This window comes from Vombatus ursinus, unplaced genomic scaffold, assembly GCF_900497805.2.
Source record: "Vombatus ursinus unplaced genomic scaffold, bare-nosed wombat genome assembly UNPS02012958.1, whole genome shotgun sequence".
Taxonomy (NCBI): domain Eukaryota; kingdom Metazoa; phylum Chordata; class Mammalia; order Diprotodontia; family Vombatidae; genus Vombatus; species Vombatus ursinus.
The window spans coordinates 368,836-385,169 of NW_020952736.1; the positions used below are offsets into that span (position 1 = coordinate 368,836).

At 39.3% G+C, this 16,334-nt stretch overlaps 1 protein-coding gene across 6 annotated transcripts in view; it reads left to right on the forward strand.

Moving 5' to 3' along the window:
• Positions 1-3,079: 3,079 nt before the first annotated feature.
• Positions 3,080-16,334, forward strand: part of ATF7 (activating transcription factor 7) — a 93,790-nt gene continuing 80,535 nt past the window's right edge. For 4 of the 6 annotated variants that reach the window (XM_027858347.1, XM_027858351.1, XM_027858353.1 and 1 more), the window contains exon 1: positions 3,080-3,182. The gene's annotated coding sequence lies outside the window, so the exon portion shown is untranslated. Of the gene's footprint in view, positions 3,183-3,482; positions 3,524-16,334 lie in introns of those variants that run through there. The other 2 variants (XM_027858348.1, XM_027858349.1) reach the window with 2 other exon arrangements.

The following is a 16,334-nucleotide window of genomic DNA, read 5'->3' on the forward strand; positions in this document are numbered from 1 at the left end:
TTGACATCTTTGGGCTGGGGGAGGGTGAGAAATTCAGGTACTGGGGACTCCCCTGCCTAGGGGGCCAAAGAAAAAAAGTAGGCAGAGAAGGAATCGTTCTTTTTCAGCTGCAACTGGAGAAAGGGAACAAATCCTTCACCAGGGAAGATTGTGTAAACAGCGCCTTTGGCTGAAGCCACAGAGTTGAGGAAGCAAAGAAAGAGGGCTTTGTTCTCCCCCACCCCAGTCACAGCACAATCGCAGAGCAGGGATTGTTTGCTTTGGCAAGGGGTTCCTGCCTGAAAGGAGGAGGCATTCTGCAGCCTGTGAGGCCTCCCATTGGGTTTTCCTCGTGGGGTTGGGGAGGAGACAACTTTCATTCTAAGTATCCTGCCCAAGCAGAGTGGCTAGAGACCCCAAAGGTCTGAGGGTATTTGGCCTGTTTTCTACCTTTGTTAGCCTCCTTCCCTTCCCACAGGATGTCAGTCAGACTTGTTCTTCCTGCCTTCAGATGCTGTTGGGCTGGGGTTCCAGCCCAGAAATAGTTGCATTGTATTGAGGGTAGAGGAGGCCACAGAGGGTGGGGCATTCCAGCTCTTCTCTCGATCCTTCTAGTTTTCCCCTTACCTCTTCTGTCTCCTTTGCTGGGACTCATTTCTTACCTGGCCCTCTAAATGTTGGCATTCTCTCAGTTGCAGTTCTGAGCCCTTTTGTTTTCAAAGAAGGTTTTAGAATTGGAAGATATAGATAAGGAAATCAGAGTCTGGAGAGGTTGTAACTTGCCCAGAGTCGTTTGGGTGGTAGAGTGTTTGAACCCTTCTCACTTCCCTTTGGCCACTACAATCACACCCATAACTTCAACTAACACCTCTAAGTAAGTGGCTCCCAAAGAGACATCATATGATAGCAGATTTGGAGCTAGACTGTCCTCTAACTTTTTTTTTATTATTAATTAATTTATTTTTAGTTTTCAACAATCACTTCCGTAAGCTTTTGAGTTTTAAATTTTCTCCTTCCTCCCCGAAAACGGCATAGAATCTGATATAGGCTCTACATATACAATCCTATTAAACATTTTCACATTAGTCATGTTGCAAAGAAGAATTTGAACCAATAGATGTCCTCTAACTTTAAAGGTTATCTACCAGGCCCCTCATTTTACTGATTACAAAAACTGATATTGCAATAGAAAGAATGTTGGAATTAGAGTATTTGGGTTCATATTTCACCTTGACATTTACTACCTGTGTGACTTTAAGCAAATCACTTAACCTCTGCGGGTCTCAGTTTCCTTATCTGTAAAATGAGGATGTTGGATTGAAGGTGGTCTCTGATAATCATTCCAACCTTTGATCAATGCTCCTGTGGTTTATATGGCACTTAAGGTTGAAAATGTATACATACATATAAATATATACATATATATTATATTACATGCATGTATATTTTTTTTTTCAGTTGAGCTTCAAAAATCCTGTGGAGTCAATACAACAGGCATTATTCTGTCTTATAGATGAGGAAAATAAGTCTCAAAGAGTTTAACCGACATGCCTGTAATAACAAAGTTTTAAGTGTCAAAGCCAGGTCTTCCTGACTTCAGATCCAGCACTCTAATCTACCCATGGAAGCTGAAGCCCATACAAGTTAAAAGTGGCTTATCCAATAACAGCTGTGATTCAAACCAAAGCTAACACCTTTCACTGTGCTTTTGCCTGAACCTAGCTTATAAATTCTTGACCTACATTTTTAATTAAGTATCCAGATGTGTTGTCGAACCTCAAACTCAACATGCCAAGTAAATTTTCTTCCCCCTAAAACATGTTGTCTTTCTGATTTCCTTATTTCAATAGTGCCACCAATCTCCCTCATCAAGGCTTGAAGATCTCAATGTCTTTGAATGTTCCCTCTCCCTCACTTCCCATATTCAATCAAGTCCTGTTGATTCTAGCTCAAAAAATACCTGTTACATCTGTCCCCTCTTTTCCATTATCCCCAGTTCCTTACCTCTAGTACTTGCCCCTTCAAATTCATCCTACTTACCACTGTCAGATTCATCTTTTTAAAAGCACAGCTCTGAATGTCATTCCTCTGCTCAAGATCTTCAAATGGCACCCAGTTTGCCCCCCAAAAAAATACCACATTTCTCAGTAGGTCATTTAAAGCAGCTGTGAGTCAGTGCCTGGCACATAGAAGGTGCTTAATAAATGTTGACTGCATTGAATTGAGCCCCTCTTCACCTTTAAGGATACTGAGGCTTGAAAAATTTTGACCTTTTGAAGATCATATTCCAGATCAGAAAACCAGATTTTCTGATGCCAAATCTCATGTTTTACCCACTTCTCTAAGCTGTTTGTGTGGCATGTCACTGACCTTCCATCCCTTCCTTGGGCAGCATTTAGTCCACAGGGATCCAGGGATGTGGACTTTTAATAAAATACTTTCCAAGTAAGGAAACAAGCACTTACTAGGGGCCAGGCACCACGCTAAGGGCTTCACAAATCTTATCCCACTGCATCCTCACAACCCCGGAAGCTAGGCGCCATTTATCATCCCCATTTTATAGCTGAGGAAACTGAGGCCGAAGTTAAGTGCCTTGCCCTGGGTTACCCGTTTAGTAGGTATTTAAAGCTGAATTTGAACTCAGGTCTTCTGACTCCAGGCCCGTCGCAGTGATCCGGTGATTCAGAGGGGTGGGAAATGCACACAGGAGGAAAAGCCTCCTATCCCAAGTCTACCCTGAGACGCTGAGATACTTTGCTCATGACAGCTGTAGCTCACAGGGAGATAAATGTGCCTAGGCGCTTTACGGTCTTTTGGTAACTCAGGCTCAGGCTGCGATCCTCTCCAAACTCTCAACGTGCATTCCTTGTAACCACTAACTCTCCCTGAGTAGCTCGGAAATCTACAAACCCGCGGGCGCAGGCCCTTTTTTATAGAGTTCTTCCCAAGCAGCCCAGCACGTGCTAGGCGTCCGCGCTCCTCCCTACCCGAGGCCCCGCCCCTCCGGTGGCTCCCTGGGTCTGCCCCTGCAGATCCCGCCCTTCCCCCACCCTCTCCTTCGCCCTCCCAACCCTGGGGACATCTCGCGAGAGGTGAGCGCGCCAGGCCGAACGGGAGTAAAGTGTCTGCTCCGCTGAGGTGGGAGAAGAGCCCAGAGCGAGAACGCGGGCACTGAGCGCGGTAGGTGGCGGAGCTACCGGCAGGTGAGTTCCGGTAGTGCCCGCCGAACCGGAGCCTTGATAACAGTGTACCCCTGACCCCGAGCAAGTCCTGCTGCCCCAGGCTAGGATCTCCTAGTCAAGTCTGTAGTGGATGGGGGGGCGCTGAGGCGGTGGCCGGGCCTGTCTAAAGATTGGGTGGGACCACGGACAAGGACTAGCCAATGGGCACTAGGGTAGCGGGGATGGGCGGCGGCGTAGGCCAATGGGAAGCGGACTCTAGGCTGAGGCGGGATGCCCCCTTCCCTTCGGCCTCCCCTCCCTCCCCCGTCTTCCCTCTGTGGGGGGCGGGGCCAGGGGCCTGAAGTGCGGGCAGAAGTGGGGTGGTAAGTGGCCCCTTGGGACGCCGGCCGGGGTCCGAGGTAGAGGTAGTGACCCCCTAGAGAAGGGGAAGTCTAGTCAGTGGAGGGGTCATGGAATGCGGGTGGAGCCTTAAGTCAGAAAAGGGGAGGTGGCCCGAGATTGCGAAGAGTTGGAGATCTGGTGTTGGAGACCTCTCGGGAGTTTGGGGAGGCGGGGGGAGTCTCTGTGGGGTTAGGCGGAAGCGTTAGGCTGGCAAGACGGATGGAGAGAGTGAGAAGGTAGAGAGGATGGCTTTGGGACTGTTGGGGAGGGGGAGATTGTCCCGGAGCATCCAGTCTGGAAGGAAGTGTGGGAATGAGAGACTAGACTAAGTTTTTGAAGGGTGGAAGGGGAGACAAGGGTGTGGTTTGGGTAATCTGCGGGATGTATAATTTGGGTTAGGGAGTCAGAATTTGGGGAGAATAGGGGAAATGAAAGGTGGAGGGCATGGCGAAGCATTTGGTAGATGTCAAAGGTGGGAGGGCTGGAATATTGAACTAGGGCTTCTGGTTCTGATGGAGATTAGGACTGAGTAGGGCGAGAGGTGTGTGTATGTATGTGTAAGGGAGTGGATTTAACTGGGGAGAAGTTGGGGGATGGAGTAGAGTAAGGGATAAGCAGTGAATCAAAGGTGAATGCGGGGATAGGAATAAACTTCATTTGTTCTTCCTCACCCCACTCAGATCTTGAAGAGGAATGTGAACTGTCCTAGGTGGGGCTTCTTTTGAATGAATATATTGCTTTGAATTGTTTATGTTATCTTTGTGCCCCAAACTTTCCCCTAATCCTAGGCTGTCCCCTCACCCACCTACCCACCCATCCACTTCTAATCAGGCTCCTTTTCTCGGATTTTACTTAAAGAAGATTTTAGTGTCCCTGGTGTTATTGTCCGACAAGTGTAAATTTGTGAGTGTGCAGTGTTTTCTCAGCTATGACTTGACTGGCTTAAAAAAAAAAAGTACAGTAATATAATTATTGAGTGGGCATCAGATTTTATAAGCATTTTTCCAGTTAACACAAGAAAAGCCCCAAATGCATTTGTTTTATGAAATTTAAATTTTGTTCACTTATCCTCAAGGAGATGGCAAATGGGAAGATTTTTAGAGTTTAGAGATAGAAACTGGATCTTTGATTTTATTTATATAGGATACTCCTAGTTGAGAAAATTCCCACTACTCATGCTGGTGGTAACCTCTTCAAAAAAATTGCCTACAGAGCTGAAAGGTTAAGTAATTTGCCCTGAGTCACACCATTCAGTATTTGTCGAAGGTGAGACTAGAACCCTTGTTTTCTGGCTTCCCTATCAAACTATAACAGTGTTGTTGAACTCCAATATAAAGGAGGGCCACTAAACCATACATAAGGATCCCTACTGGCTGCATATTGACTTAGAAAACCACACGTTTATATATTTCTCTTTTTACTAATACATCAACACATTAAAGTCAGAAAGGGACTACATTTAATCTGGTTCTAGTGGCACTTTGGGTGATCTGGGCCACATGCTGCTGAGTGTTTTGATACTTCTGTACTATATACCATCATGCCTGTCTGAATCCTGTAAATGAATTATGTTGGGCTTGGGGAAAAGTTGGTAAATTCAAGCAGATAACAGATTTCACCAAAAATGAAAAAACTGAAAATTGAAAATTTCTTAACTATTTTAGCAAGGCTAAAAAATGACATAAAACCTTAATTAGCTGTGATCAAGATTAGTGGAAATCAAACATTTTGTTCTTAAACATGGAAGTTTTAAGCTAAATGGAGTTCGTTGCAAACTATAGTTTGGTTTAAAAAAAATGCTCGGCAGTAACTCTAATTTTACCAGTTCTTTTTTCTTTCTTTCTTTCTTTCTTTTTTTGGGGGGGGGGGTTAGGCACTTGAGGTTAAGTGACTTGCCCAGGGTCACACAGCTAGTAAGTGTCAAGTGTTTGGTCTGAGGCCGGATTTGCACTCAGGTCCTCCTGACCTCTGGGGTGGTGCTTTATCCACTATTCCACCTAGCGGCCCAACCAGTTTGTTCTTAATAGCAGTTTGAACCCAGAAAGATTATTGTAAAATTTTTCAGTATCTGCCTGCCTTTTAATAGTTCAGTGGAATAATGCAGCCAATTAGCTTAACAGTCACTTTGCTATTATAGCTCAGATTTTTCTTTTTTTCACTATGCCAATAAAGTATAGCTTTAGTAAAAACAACAGTAACAATTGTACTTTCCTCATAGACATATTTTAGTGTTCCAAATTTGATTTCAATAGCAGAGAGCTTCAACCCTTGTTGAAGCTTTTTTTCTCCTTCGAAGGAAACTGCCATGATAGTAAATTAAGATCACAGTTAATGGCTTAGTTTTCTAATTGTTTAATTGGTGTCCAGGAGATGCTAGACATTAAAACTACTTTACCACTTTGCCCAGCAGCAATACCACAAATATTCAGTGAACAAGAAAAATGTTCCTTATTTTATCCCCTCTTCTTGAATTATGGTGGCTTTGACTTGGGCTTAGTAAGGACAAGACAATTTACTTTTCAGCTTCTGGTGTTAATACCCATGGAAACTACTAGAGAGTGTAATATTGCTCATTTTTTCAACTTCTAGATCAAAGTTTATACCTCAAAATGATTTCTGTGTTGTAATTTTTAAGAACCTTTGTTCATCATGGTTTTTAGACTTTAATAGCTCATGCTACTGTATCTTGTTCTCTTCCTCACAGTATACACACCGAAAATTGTGGGGTTAAAAAAAAACTAGGTCTTAAGCTACAACTTTTCCTCAAGTGAAGTCCTTGGCTCTGTCTGTGCACAGCTGCTCTGAAATTCTCACAAGTTATTGTTCAATGCATGTCAAGACTAAATTTTTCCTTGGCTGCAGTGGGAGGGAGCCAGAGGTAGAGTAGCCTCCTATCCAACTCTGATAAGGAGGGGCCTTCTTGCAAGGAAGTTTTAGGTGGAGTGAAAAGAACAAAAATCCCAGCCACTTAACATTTTTACAAAAGATTCAGTACTCTTCATGAAATTGGAGGAACGTGGGTATGTAGGACAGATAGTTCTTGAATTTCTTAAAAGATAATAAAGCTAAAGTAAAAAGTTGATTTTATTGAAAAAATGCAGTTTTTTGGTTTTGGTATCTTTGGTACTTTGACTTTGGAGTCTGAGACACAGTCTTTTTTAAACATTTCAAGACAAATGATTTCTCAATTTTCTTTAACCAGTACCCATTTTTAAATTGTGCCTGCTTTTGTCAGGCTGATCAGTTTTTTATTTTGAGACATCGTAAATTCCAGTGACTGAAAGTGATGAACATTTTTCACTAAAACACATTACCCACAGCTTTTGATTGTAATTTTTCTAGCACATGCCTCTTTAGTTAAACAGTTTATGTTTCTATTTACATAGTACCCTAAAAGTCCTTGTCACTAGATCAGTTCTATTCTGGAAATTCTCTTAAGATTAAATAAAAGAATTCAGCAGTGAAATTTTTCCCCAAAAATGGGTGGAAAAAAATAACCATAATCCTAGACCTAGTAGAGACTTTAGATATTGTCTGGCCTAACCCTCTCATTTTACGAACTAGTAAACTGAGGTCCAGAAAGGTGAAACAGCACAAAAGAAAGTTAGCTTTTTTTGTTTAGGAAAGAGTGGAAGGACAAGCACTTACTCAGCATCTACTCCAAATATTTGATTTGATCCTCACAAAAACCTTTCAAATAACTGCTATTATTGTCTCCATTTTACAATTGAAGAAACTGAGGTTAAGTAACTTGCCTAGAGTCTTGAGTTCAGATTTGAACCAAGCTAAAGAAGACAGAGTTCTTCAGTTAAGGTAGGTCTCCTCTTCAGCCTGGTAATTATGGACCAAAGTCTTTTTACTGACAATAGATTTCATGAGAGTTAATTTTAGACTGTTAAATTTATATTTGAATATTATAGTAGATAATAGCAATTTTAAAGTGCCTTTTAAGTTTTATTTTTCTTAATGTTGCAAATTGTGAATGGAAGTATTTTAAGTACAATTTAATGTGGCATAGATGTAAGGGCAGAAGAAAGATGTACTTTCTTTTGATAAATTCTCATAAATCTGACATTGTTTAGATGAAGTTCTACGGAGAAAGCAGGAAGATGGATTAATGACCTCTCAAGGTCCTTTTCCAGGTCTGGGATTCATAGAGACTTTCTCAAATTAAGGTGCCTACAGAAGGAGAACCAGGAAGAGAAATAAACTATAAGGAAAATAAAATTGAAACAATTCCATTGACCCAGTGGGAATGAGAGAGCAAAAAATAAGCAACAAAAATGATGAGGAATAACTTCTCCTTTGAACTAAATGTCATGCTAAAAAATTTGAAGTTGTGAAATGACCCTGATGCAAAAAATAAAATTATATTTTATAATGAAATATATATGTATACATACATATATAGTGCTGTACTGTGTATTTCATTGTAAATATAATTTTATTTTTTGTGTCAGGGTCATTTTGCACGTTCAGATTTTTAGTGTGATATTCTCTCTCCCAGCATTTTCCCCATGACACTTTTGTGTTGAGAGAGTAGTTTTCTCTGTTAAAGCATCTTATTGAGTTTCTTTCCCTTCTCTTTTATTTGCCCTTTTGTTTAGAATTTTTTCTTTGCCTCTTTCCCTTAGTTCTGTCTAAAACAGTGATTTTTCTTACTTTGTTTTGGAACTTTTTAGGGTAGTTCTAATTAAGTCAAAGATGGCTACAAAATTAATTTTTATAATTTTTTATATATATGCTGTATAACACTTTCTGAAGAAGGAATATGGTATCAAAGGTATAGAAGATAATTTTAGTATCTTTTACTTTATGTAATAGTTAACACTTTAAGGTTTGCAAAGCATTTTGCATGTTATCTCATTTGGTCCTCAATATAACCACATAAGGTGCTATTATTATCCTCATTTTACAACTTTCAATATTGAAGCCAACCTGAGTTACATGACTTACCCACCCTGCTAAGTGCCTGAGGCAGGATTTGAAGTCAGGTCTTCCAGACTAGTGCTCTATCCACTGTGCCACCTGAGCCACCTTTAATGATAGCTAGTGGGGCATCTAGATGGCGCAGTAGATAGAGCACTGGCCCTGGAGTCAGGAAGACCTGAGTTCAAATGCAACCTCAGACATATAAGGCTTACTAGCTCTGTGACTCTGGACAAGTCACTTATCCCCAACTGCCTCACCAAAAAAAAAATAATAATAATAATAATAATAATGATAGCTAGCATGTATTTAGCACTTCAAGATATATAAGTGTCACTTATAAAGTGTTTATATATATATATATAAATGTCACCTAATTTGATCCTTACAACAACCCTGAGAAGTAGGTGCTGTTACTGTCCCCTTTTCTATTTGTGCTGACCATTTACAACAGGCATCTAGGAAAGATCCCCATACCAAAACTGAGTCTAATAAGATAAATAAGAACATTTTAGAGAATAAGCCTATCATTATACTATCATGAATTCATTTTCTCTATTATGTAGCAGTTGCTGCATCTAAGTATTTTTGTTCACTTGAAGTTATATAGGCAGCTAGGTAGCACAGTGTACAAGAGTGCTGGGCCTGGAGTTAGGAAGATATGACTTCAAAGCCAGCCTCAGATACTTACTAGCTGTTTGACCCTCACTTAACCTCTCTCTGCCTCAGTTGCCTCAACTTAGGATAATGGGATAATAACAGAACCTACTAGGATTGTTGTAAGGGTCAAATGAGATGTTTGTAAAGCTCTTCAGCACAATGCCTGGCACATAATAGATGCTACATTTATATGCTTCTTCCCATCCCTATATATGTTTTTAAGGTTTCTCTCTTCTACCAAATTCTGCTTTTTTCCTTGCTGATATCAGCTGACTGAATTACAAGTGTGGAGGTTCTTGATGAAAAGTAACTTGATGAGCTTATTATGGCTTGAGCCTGTCTGGAAGTAGAAATATCCCGCTAACGCTAACCGGAGTCTTCTCAGCCATACCTTACCTTCTTTATTGTTGGGAATGAAATTTCCTCCTACCTTCATGTAGGGCATTTTCCACTTACATTTGGACATGATAGCAAGAGTGGTCTCAGATACTAATATTATAGATGTTAGATTTAGAGCATAGCACAATTCTGTCTTGAAATTGGAATGTACTGTATTGTAGAAGTCTGCATTTGTTAAGCACAATACTGATGTTCCACATTATTCATCTTGAGTCTTGAATATTTTACCAATATTCTTTCAAGCTTTATCAAACTTGAATGACACTAGTGTATTGTGCTTATGAGCCAGATTTTTTCCCCTCCTTTTTCTGCTTCCTCTTCACTTATACTTCATCTAAACTTATTTTCCATAACAGTTATAGTATTAAACATAACCTCCTGTTGTCCTACCTTCAAACCAAACTCATTTAGGTTCTGCACAAGCACTAGTTTTGCACATCTGTGTTTGGAGATGGTAAGATTCAATCAGAGAACTGGAACACTGCCAAATAGACCACTGTAATGTGTTTATCCGTAGTACTGTGTGGTCAGTGTCTGGATAGAGATGTAAAATAGATCTTTTCATTTCCAGAACTTGTCAGAACCTTCATGGTTGCCACTCTGGGATGATGATGCAGATGTCCTCTACTGGACGTCTGATTAAATGATTATTCCTGAGGTTTGAGACTGATTTTTATTAGGGCTTTTTTATTTTTGTTTTTAGTTTACCAAACTTTTTGGTAAACTATATTCATGAAATTACACACCAAGCCTCTGGATTTGATTGCCACTGGTCTATTGTTTTAGAGAACATGATTCATCTAAAAGTTCACAAGAGGAAAAAGAACAGAATTTGAATGAAGTATTACCAGTTTCCAGGAATTTTTCTGTTTTAAAGTGTATAAGGAGACCAAACTAGGTATTCAACATTTTAGTGTTGTATAATCTTTTTATAGTTTAGCTTCCTGCTTCCATTTCAGTGAATTCCTGCTCTCTTTTGCTCTTGCTTGATTCCAAACTATTTGGGAACAATTTATAATGGTTTTTGTATAGTCTGAAAGCCTTACCTGGAGAGAATTTTTCATTTCTCTCTATCTTTTTTTTGTTTGTTTGTTTGTTTGTTTTTTTGTTTTTAGGCACTTGGGGTTAAGTGACTTGCCCAGGGTCACACAGCTAGTAAGTGTCAAGTGTTTGGTCCGAGGCTGCATTTGAACTCAGGTCCTCCTGATTTCAGGGCCGGTGCTCTATCCACTGCGCCACCTAGCTGCCCCTTCATCTCTCTTTGAGTAGTGAAAAGTACAAAACTATCCCAAATAGATCTAAGCTTAAATCATTTGTTCTCTGACTCAGTGGTTTGATCTAATTTCTTTTTTCTCTTTCTGGTTTTCAGTTGTTTGCTACAAAAATGATTTAGTCTACTTAAACCAGCTCACTGATGCATGTCTCTACATGTCTGAGTTATACATCCAAAATTCATTTCAGCCTTTTCTCTAACTATTCTGTTTAGGGTACCAGAATACTCTTTTATGTATTCCTAAAAGCACCATACCATTGTGCTACTAACGGAAAGGACTGTAGGCTCTCAAATTGGATAGGTTAACTGATACTTCAGGTATATATATCCTAATTTAAGAAAATTGTATGTGAAAAATTTGAATATGGAATACAGGTAGATCTGTGGTTGTCCAGTTTCATTCTGAAAAGATTCTTTATTTCATACAAGGATTTACCACATTCATATCAAACTCAAGTGAAAAATATGTTATCTTACATGGTAGAGGAAATGTCAGCTAAGTGGTTGGAAAGACTCATCTTCCTGAGTTCAAATCTGCCTTTAGACACTTAATAGCTGTTCAGCCCTGGGCAAATCACTTAACCCTGTTTGCCTCAGTTTCATCATCTGTAAAATGAGGTGGAGAAGGAAATGGCAAACCACTCCAGTATCTCTGCCAGGAACTCTGCCTACAGTTGGACAGGACTGAAAACAACTGAATAAGAACAAGAGGAAATCGAGTCATTTTGGTTAACAAGAGTTAGCATTTGAAATTGTACAGGCATTGCCAATATTTATAAAATTCAAACATAGTCATAAAAAATTGAATTCTTAAACTATGCAAAAAATATAACAGTCTATTTAATTTAGAAATTATCTTGTCCCTCGGGGTCATCATTCTGAGCATTGATTCAGCAAGTAGTTATTGAGAACTTAATATGACCAAGGCACTGTATTAAGTGTTGGGGAGTATACAAAGATGTATGACAAAAACTTACTTTGAAAAAACTTACACTCTAGAAGCATCAATTATCACAATGTATAAAGATGTCTAGTTGATAGAATGCTTCATAAACCAGCTTTTGTATTTAAAATGAATGCTTCATAAACCAGCTTTTGTATTTAAAATGATTCAATCTGGAAAAACCAGATTTTCATATAACTTTTTGGTGAAATGTGTACATTGCATAAAGTGAGGTACATCAGTAGGTCTTGTTTATGAGTGAGGAACTCTGGATGTCATATTTCTTTGGTTTGGCTCTTGTCTCTACTTCCATTCCTGATTCTGTTAATGCTTTCTACCGCATGGTGCTTTAGTTTCCACTTTGTTAACATTACACACTACCTGTTATACATTTTGAATTGGATATCCAATCATGTAGATAAGACAACCTCAGTTTGTCCAAAATAGAACTCATTATCATTTCCCTCCTCTATCCCAACCCACCCCCTTCTTAATTTTCCTATTTCTGTGGAGGATACCACCTTTCAGTGACCCAATTTTGCAGTGTTGGAGTTATCTCTGACTTCTCACTTTCTCTCACCCTGCATTTCTAGTCTTTTGCCAAGTCTTGCTGATTTTACATCCTCCGTATCTGTTGAATCCATCTCTTTTCCCCTGACATGGCCACCACTGTAGTTCAAGCCTTCACCATCCCTTTCCTGGATTATTGTAGTAGTCTCCTAGTTGGTGTCTCTGCCAGCGAGATGGTATAATGAATTGGAGTCCTGGGCCTGGAGTCAAGAAGATCTAAGTCCAGATTCGGCCTCAGACACCTACGAGTTGTGTGACCTTAGATAAATTACTTAGCCTCTTTTTGCCTCAGTTTCCTCAACTACATAAGGAGGGTAAATAATAGTACCTGTCTCCCAGGGTTATTGTGAGGATCAGATGTGATAATATTTGTAAAGTGCCTAGCACATAATAGGTGCTTAATAAGTGTTTGTGTCCTTCCTTCTTGACACCTCAAATCATTTCTTTTTCCAGTTCATCTTTCATGCAGCTTCCAGAATGATATTCATAAAGCACAGGTCTCAACATGTCACTCCTTTACTGGAGAAGCTCCAGTGGCCCCCTAGTGTCTAGGGTCAAATATGTTTTCCTCAGTTTGGCATTTAAAGCCAGTCACAACATGGTTCTAACCTACCTTTCGAGAAAAATTGCACATTACTTCCCTCCTTGTACTCCATAGCCCTGCCAAACACAATTCTTTCTTGTCCCCATGCCTTTGCACATGCTATCCCTCATGTCTAGAATTGATTCTCATCTCATCTCAAACCTCTTAGAATCCTGGCTTCCTTCAGAGCACAGCTCATATACCATATCCTGTATGAAACCTTTCCTGGAACACCAACCTCTTCTCCTCTACCCCAAATACTAGTGCCTCTCCCTTCTCATTCCCCCTAAAATTACCTTGTGTTTATTTTGGTTGTATATGTGTGTGTATGTTACATGCGTGTGCATCTTCGTGGTATCTTTGTCTTTGTATAGATTTTATATATAATGATATGTGTATGTATGTGTGTATATAGTAAATGTATATATGCATATATGTATAAATTGCTTACATATCTTGTATACCAAAGCCTTATTGGAGAATTCTGATACAACAATTTTCCCCCTTTATCCCAGGTGCATTAATTTTGTTTGTACAGAAGCTTTTCTGTTGCATGTTATCTATTTTATCAATTCAAAATTTCCTATTTTTATCTTTTGTCATTGCTTCTATCTTTTGTTTAATTAAAATACATCTACTCATGGTGGTGAGAGGCCTCTTTCTCTTATTTTTTTATAGTATGATCTTTGATCTTATGTTCATGTATTCATTTAGAATGGCATTGGAGTATGGTATAAGTAGTGGTCTAAGTCTAATTTCTGCCAGACTGATTTCCAGTTAGGGAGTTTTCTTAAGTAATTTGTGTTTTCTGGCTTATCAAATGCTAGGTTATTAAGTTCTGTTATTTCTGATCCTCCCTTGCGTCATCTGTTCCATTCAACATTCTCAATTTTTTAGCCAATATCAGATAGTTTTAATGACTGCTGCTTTGTAATAAAGTTTGAGGTCTGGAAGTGCTATTCTTCTTTGTCCCCAACTCTTTTCATAATTTTCCCTTGGTATTTTAGATCTTTTGTTTTTCCAAGTGAATTTTGTTATTATCTTATTGAGTTTTGTAAGGTATCCCTTTGATAATTTGATAGGTGTAATATTAAAAGTGTAAATTAATTTTGGTAGTATTGGGGCAGCCCAGCTATGGGCACTAACTATTCCTCCACCTACTTAAGCTCTTTGTTTCTGTAAGGAACACTTTGTAATAGAATCTAGTCAATTTGCTAAATTGATCCTAGTTATGTATTTTATAGTTATTTGGAGTGGGATTTCCCTTTCTATTATTGCCTTTTAGATTTATAGAAATGCTGTTTGGGTTTTTTTGTTGTTGTTTTTTGTTTTTTAGGCATTTGGGGTCAAGTGACTTGCTCAGGGTCACACAGCTAGTAAGTGTCAAGTGTTTGGTCAGAGGCCAAATTTGACCTCAGGTCCTCCTGACTTCAGGGCCAGTGCTCTCTATCCACTGCACCACCTAGCTGCCCCAATGCTGTTGTTTTTTGAAGGTTTATTTTGTAGCCTACTACTTTGTTAAAGCTATTACTTGTCTCAATTAGTATCTTTGCTGATTCCCTAAGATTTTCTAAGTTAGCCATCTTTGCCTATCTTTATGCCTTTAAATTGTTTTTCTCTTGTCTTATTGCTACTGCTAGCATATTTAGAAGCACATCAAAAAATGAGAGTGTTTTATTCCCCTATTTGTTAGGAAAGCTTTTAGTGTATCCCCATTGCATGTGATGCTTGCTTTTAGTTTTAGATAGATACTACTTCTATCATAGTAAAAAGTCCCTCTGTGCCTATACTTTGTAGGGTTTTTTAGCACAAATGAATGTTGTATCTTGTCAGAGGTGGCTTTTTCCACCTCTATTGAGATAATCATGTTTTAATTTTTAATATGATTAATTATATTGGTTGTTTTACTCAGATAGGACCATCTTCTCATCCTGGGTATCCTTTGTATTTACTTTGTATAAAGTCTGTGTATGTTAATAAGTGTATTTGTTGTTTCTATGAACCAAAAGTAAGCTCCTTGAAGGTAGGAATGTTCGATTATTGTCTTTTTTTCCTTAGAGCTTAGTATAATGCATAGCACATAGTAGGTACTTTGTAAATGCTTGCTGATTGATCATTTGTCTGGGAAAGAAAGAACGTAATGACCTATCAAGAAGGTGAGGGAGATAGTAAGAGAATGCCTGGCTGCCCTTAATGAATTCAAGTCAGTAGGCCTGGACAAACTATATCTTAGGGCACCGAAAGAATTGGCATATGTGATTGCTAAGTCGATCTCAGTTATCTTTTTTTTTTTTTTGGAGGCAGTGGGGATTAAGTGACTTTCCTAGGGTCACACAGCTAGTATGTGTCAAGTGTCTGATCTGAGACCGAATTTGAACTCAGGTCCTCCTGACTCCAGGGCCAGTGCTCTATTCATTGTGCCACCTAGCTGCCCCTATTCTCAGTTATCTTGAAAGATTGCGGAGGTTATAGGCCTGGGAGAAGGACAGATGTCTTGATTGTCAAAAAAGAGAAGTGAATGTAGGCTGCCAGTCAGCTTGACCTTTATTCCTCGCAAAATTCTATAATATATTATTAAAGGAATAGCTAAGGAACATCCAGAAAAGGTATTGGTGATCACAAAGCACCAGCCAGCAAGAATGGGTCATACCAGATTAATCCCATTTCATTTTTTGACAGGGTTCCTAAACGTTTTCCTTTTTTGACAGAGTTCCTGGCTCATGAAAAGTTGAGTTTACGTCAACTTGAGCAATCAGTTTGACAGTCCTATTCTTGTGGTGGCACAGTGGATAAAGCACTGGGCCTGGAGTCAGGAAGACTCCTGAGTTCAAATCTGGCCTCAGACACTTAGTAGCTGTGTGACCCTGGGCAAGTTGCTTCACCCTGTTTGCTTTAGTTTCCTCATCTGTAAAATGAAGTGGAGAAGGAAATGGCAAACCACTCTAGTATCTTTACCAAGAAAACCCCAAATGGGGTCATGAAAAGTTGGAAATGACTGAACAACAACAACTTATTCTTTTGGGTAAGTTGGATAAGAGTGGGCTAAGAAATAGTAGTTACGTGGATTTAGAACTCGTTGAATGCCATACCCAAAAATAGTAATTGTTCATTGTCAGCTTGGACAGTGGTCTTTCTTGAGTACCTCAGGAATAGGTGTACTTGGCCATGTCTTGTTTAGCATTTTATCAGTGATTTGGATGAAGGCATAAATATCATACTGATGAATTTGTAAATGACAGAAAGGAGAGATAGCTAACAAATTGGATGGCAGTTACGATTTAAAAAGCTGTTGACAGGTTAGAAAGAACATTGGGCTGCTCTGATAAAATGAAATTTAATAGGGAAAGATGCAATGTCTTACAGGTAGTTTCAAAATAACAACTTTGTAAGCATAAGGTAGAGGAGACATGGCTAGATAACAGTTTATCTGAAAAA